Genomic DNA, 5,551 nt, shown 5'->3' with positions numbered 1-5,551 from the left:
CTCAGAAGCTCTCCCGGGGGTGCTGAGGACTGAAGGGGGTCATCACCCCTCCCCTGGAGCATGGGGTACTCAGGGTCTGGGATCCTGCATGCACCTGAGCCCCACCCTGAAGGCCTTGCCTTTTGTTTCAGATATGTGGGCCATCATTACAATGGGGACAGTGATAGAAAGGTTGGGAGCCAATGGACTGAGCTTTGCCCGCCCTGCCCCTCCCCCCAGGAGGTGGCAGTAGGGGTGTGTATTAGTTTCCTGTCTTATGACTGTGACAAAGCAACTTAAAAAGGATTTGGACTCGTGCTTTGAAGGGTTAAAGGCCACCGTGATTTGGAAACCATGGTGGCAGGACCATGGGACGCCCAGTCATGGCAGACTGTTGGTTTTGTCACCAGGAAGCAGGGAGATGTTCACTGCTCAGCTCCCTGCTGTTTACAGTTGGGGACAGGTCTTTCTTCCTGGGTTAACCTTTTCTGGAGATGCCATTGAGTATGCTAGAGGCCTGCCTCATTAATGCCCTGGGTGTTTCTTAATCCAGTCAAGTTGATTATGGGAATTAATCCAGTGTGGGAGGACTCCAGCAATACAGTGCCTCCAGCATATATAGCCTACCACCTGGGCAGGGGATGCTGTCTACATCATCACAAAATCCTGAACTCTACTCTGGGGGAGCCATAGAGGACACGTTGAAGAATACCTAAGAGGAAAAGCCCTGGTCTCTTGACCCCACTACTTCACTCCAGCTCCGTGTTCTGTCCTTTTCCCAGAGGGTCCAGCGATCTCTCCAGAAAGACCTCGGTTGTCTCTTCTCCTCAACCCACTCCTCCTTTCCAGTCTCTGTACCCTGAGTCGCTCAGGCCACACCCTGAAAGCCAGCGCTAGCACTCTAAAAAGTGAGCCTGGGAAAAACACAGAAGAGAACCCCCAAATCCTTCTCCGCCTCACACCCAGCTAACATTTCCCATTAGCTCCACTGACAGCCACACTGGAGTGTGTGCCCCTCCTAGCCCTGAGGAAAAAACTCCAGACCACTTTGCCAGTGGTGGCAGTGCTGGGGTCAGGGGGTGGGGCACCTCTACCAGATCCATCAAGATAAGAGCTTGTCCCAGACGATACCCAGCACACTCGGGCACACACTCTCACACACATGTACACCTCAATTCAGACGCCTTCTCACCAGAGCAAGGAGACAGAGCTGTGGCAGAGTTCTCAGGGTGGTTCCCTCATTGAGAACCTGGATAGCTCCTCCAGGGTCTCTACATGGCTGGGGGGCTAAATGGCTGATCACTCACTTTATCAACAGGGAGTTCAATGGGCAGATCCCTGCAATGCTCCAAGCAGATGCCCACAGAGGTAATTTATGCTCTCGGGCTGCCAGGGAGAGGCTGGGCGAAGTGTGAGCACTGGACTCTTAACTGCGCCAGTGCTAACCCGGACGGCCTTGCCCAGCGAGACAAAGGCGACACAGTCCCCTTCGCAGGCATAATTTATCCTCCATTAATGTTCGAGACAACTGACAAATTAAATCTCTTTTAAATTTAATCTGTCTCTAATAGTTAGCAGAAGAAAGGGGGAGCCCTACAAGCTCTTTTGAATATTTAAACCTCCATGTAAAAATTTCAAACCCCAGGAGCATGGAGGAGCTAATATTATCCCAGGGAAGGAAGGCTCAGTACCACTCCCTTCTTCGATGCAAATGCCCTGTTTTTATCTGTGGCTTACAGGCTTGTCACAAATAGGATTAGGCAACCATTTCATGAAACAGTAGCAAACAGGACTTAATGGAAAAGCCAAAAGATGGTCCAAGACCTATTTGCTTTAATGGCTTTTCTAGCCAGGAGGCTCTGCTCAATGGCCTCCCAAGATGTGCCCCCAGGACACATGACCCCCCACCCCAGGACACAAGCTAGAAGAGCACGGGGACCCCGATAAGAGGGCAGACTGAGGTGAGGGAGAAGGGCTAGCTGCCAATTACACAATTGATCCATCAGTACAATTCACTTACTGCCTTTGCTGGGAGCTTGATTACCATCAACAACTTAATCCTTCACTCTGGAAGTCCATCCTGGGTCCATGGGGACAGCGTTCCAGCATGGGTGCAAGAATGACCAGCTGGGCACACTCAAGCCACCAGATGGGCTGTAGACAGGCCAGCCAGGCAGCCAGGATACAGGGGCCATCCCTGGTGACATCCAATGACCCCTGCAGATCTACTGGCCCTGGTCTCTGGCCCAGATTGCCCAAGACAGAGCAGACAGAGATTCCTTGAGTCTGTTACTGCAGAGCCAGGCAACCCCAGGCCTCACTTTCCCACAGCCAGACTAGCCACGCCCTGGCTCCTAGCTGGCTCTCAGGCCTCAGTTCCCACAGTGTATGTGTGTAGAGGAGTACTTTTACCAGGGGTCACACCACCCCATCCCATGCCTTGCAGAAATCCCACTTGCCCTTGGCCAGCTTTTTCTCAAGCCCTGGCCAGTTCAGCAGACCTCCTCAGCCACCCTCTTTGCTCATCAACGCTCTCTGGTTCTCATTCCACATCACCTCCCTCACACTCATCTATGTCACCCTACTGGGTGTGAGGCTAGTTCAGACACTCGTTTGCGTGCTGTATACTACAGGCCCTATAGAACCAGATGCAGCTTCCTCTAGCCATCCTCATCTTCAGCGCCCAACACAGCCCCCTCCCCATCTGCCTCCTGCCACCTGCCTCCTGCCACCTGCCATCTGCCTCCTGCCACCTGCTACCTGCCTTCTGCCACCTGCCACCTGCCTCCGCCACCTACCTCCTGCCACCTGCCTCCTGCCGCCTGCCTTCTACCACCTGCCTCCTAACATGGTCCTCCAGCTAGGGTACCTGGGCTTAATAAAACCCTACCTTGCTGCCAACTCCTCCAGGCAGCCTTCCAGTACAACCCCGAGAAAAGCCTTTCACTCAAATCTCTGGTGTCCTAGAACCCACCACACCACCATCGTTGTGGTCGTTTGAATGAAAATGGCTCCCATAGGCTCTAGGAAGTGGCAGTATTAGGAGGTGTGGCCTCCTTGAGGGAAATATGTCACTGGAGGTGGGTTTTGAGGTTTCAGAAGCTCACGCCAGGCCCACTCTTTCACTCTCTTCTTGCTACCTGCTGATCCAGACGTAGAACTCTCAGCTCCTCTCCAGCACCTTGTCTGCCTGTGTGCCACCACACTTCCCACCATGAGGATAATGGACTGAACCTCTGAACTGTAAGCCAGCCCCAATGAAATGGTTTCCTTCATAAGAGTTCCTGTGGTCATGGTGTCTCTTCACAGCAATAAAAACCCTAATTGAGACAGTTCCCATGGCCACAGACCTTGAGGCACAGGAAGCAGGGCTAAGATGTGCCTGGAGACCCTTCATGGTGTGAGACCCAGCCTATGCCCAGGCCTGCTTCCAGGCAGCCTAGTCTCTCTTCTCGGGCTTCTGTGTACTCATCTGAACACCGAGGGTGAGTCGGGATCTCTCAAGCTCTGTGCCCACCTCTACCTGCTGAAAAGTTTCCCGCTCGATGTCCACCAGGGGCTTGACCCCATTCTCATGTTCCTGCATGTGTCCTTTGTCACTTGAGAAAGCCATATCCTTCTCCTCTGTGTCTTTCACCCTCTTCCTGTCCTGTGTGACAACTGTGCTTTGTGACTCTTTCCAGGCTAACAGTTGGTGCCAGGTGAGGCATGTAAAGGGGAGTGGAGAGAACCTACCATAGCAATGACAAACCTGGCAGGGTGGCCCAGGGCAGGGGGCAGAGACCTTGGAGGAAAAAAAAGTGGTAGTGGACACCAACAAGGGACGGGGCCACATAGGAATCCATTTCTTCAAAATCAGGATTTCTCAGGTAGGTGGGCACCCTCCATCCTCCCACCGGCTGCCTCAGAACTCCGCCAGGAGAAACTTCAGCAGCTCAAAGGCTTGGGCAGGGCCAAGGTCTTGGGTATTTATTTGTCTGCTTCTGGTCTGAGGTCTGAAGTCTTGGGGTCTGAGGCTACCCAGTCACAGGCCCAGATCTTTGGGAGGGACACGGTTACTGTCTCAGGAGTGTGCTTTATGACCTAGCAAGGAACAGACAACTGCGGGAACAACATGGAGGAGAGGTCCTAACAGTCTGAAGATCTGCAATGGCACCCTAGGAGAGAGAGACCCAAGGTCTCTGCAGGTCAGGATAAAGCTGGGAAGGAAAGGACCGTCTCGTGAGTGCGGAAGCAAGGGCTGAGGTTACCACACACAGCCAGACCCAAGCATTGGCCACGGATCTCCACCTGGCACCTGTATTTGGAGATAGTGCCTTTAAAGATTATTAGCAGCCTTGGAGTGACATTGACGCAAGATGGCAGCCACCACAGGCTCGGGAGTAAAAGTCCCTTGAAATTTCCGACTGTTGGAAGAGCTGGAAGGAGGCCAGAAAGGAGTAGGCAATGGCACAGTGAGCTGGGGTGTAGAGGACAACAAGGACATGACACTTACAACATGGACAGGCATGATAATTGGGCCTCCATGAGCACTATATAGAAACCAAATATACAGCCTTAAAATAAAATGTGGACCTAAGCACCCAGAAGCACCCCCGTCTGTGAGATTTGTAACAAGAGTCAGTATGAACGGCATGAACATTTCAAATGGAGAGACGGCTCCAAGAGCCATGGCAGTGCTGGCAAAGTGGCAGAACTCCCACAGCATCAAAGTCAGCCTGCAGGAACCGCGGTACCTGATAATGTCAAAAGAGAACATGAAGCTGCCACAGCCACCAGAAGGACATTGTGACAGCAATTAGTCACCAAGGTCTCCCCTCCCCATCCAACCCAAGTCTTCACTTTCCACAGTAGTGAATTTTCTTGATACATCTGTAGACCTCAAAGTACCGGAGGGGAAGCCCCACTCAGACTTTATCCTGAGACGCTGTTCTGATACTAACTTCTCGTCCATTTGAAATACCTAAGTTGTGCTGTGTAACATCAACTGTCGATTGTAACCGCTGTCTGCCTGGTTGAACTTCTGGGATCAAGAAGGTGCTGTAATCGGTTTCCTGTGGGAGCCGTGGGCACAGCTAACGCAACTGTGAACAGACACGTCACCCAGTCACCTGCTGCTGGCCCTTGGCTTGGGTCTGCCTTTGCCCGCCCCACCCTCCACCACAGCTGTGTGGTAAAACAGACGGGAAGACTTCAGGTAGCAGCTGTGGGACTGACTACTGCTGGGCTTGGGGCGCTTTGGCTGCACCCCTGCTTTCTTAAGTCTTAAGTGATGCCCCATCCAAGCTGTGGTTTCCCACTGCTCCACTCCCACCCTTGGCCAAAGCTTGTAACCCTCCCCTCCCTCTGAGATTGGCTGTGGGTGAAGAATTCAGGGCTTCCTATCCCCCCATTTATCAAGGGGTGCTGCGTTCCCCTCCTCAACTCCCTTGTTGCCCATCACCACCCAACACTTGCTATGGTCAGAAGCCATCAGATGAGGTTGGAAGAGCCTGGCTCTTCCCTCACTTAGCTCCGGACCACACTCACCTGCCACCAGACTAGGAAGGGAGTGGGGGGGTCCTGGGCCCTG

General features: G+C 52.9%; 1 pseudogene; it reads left to right on the top strand.

Annotated features, from left to right (window-relative positions):
* Window positions 1–4,337: 4,337 nt before the first annotated feature.
* On the top strand, window positions 4,338–4,781 carry LOC110307409 (annotated as a pseudogene).
* The last annotated feature ends 770 nt before the right edge of the window (window positions 4,782–5,551 follow it).

The sequence above is a fragment of the Mus caroli genome, chromosome 12 (assembly GCF_900094665.2).
Source record: "Mus caroli chromosome 12, CAROLI_EIJ_v1.1, whole genome shotgun sequence".
Taxonomy (NCBI): Eukaryota; Metazoa; Chordata; class Mammalia; order Rodentia; family Muridae; genus Mus; species Mus caroli.
This window is presented reverse-complemented; position numbering and strand designations above follow the sequence as displayed.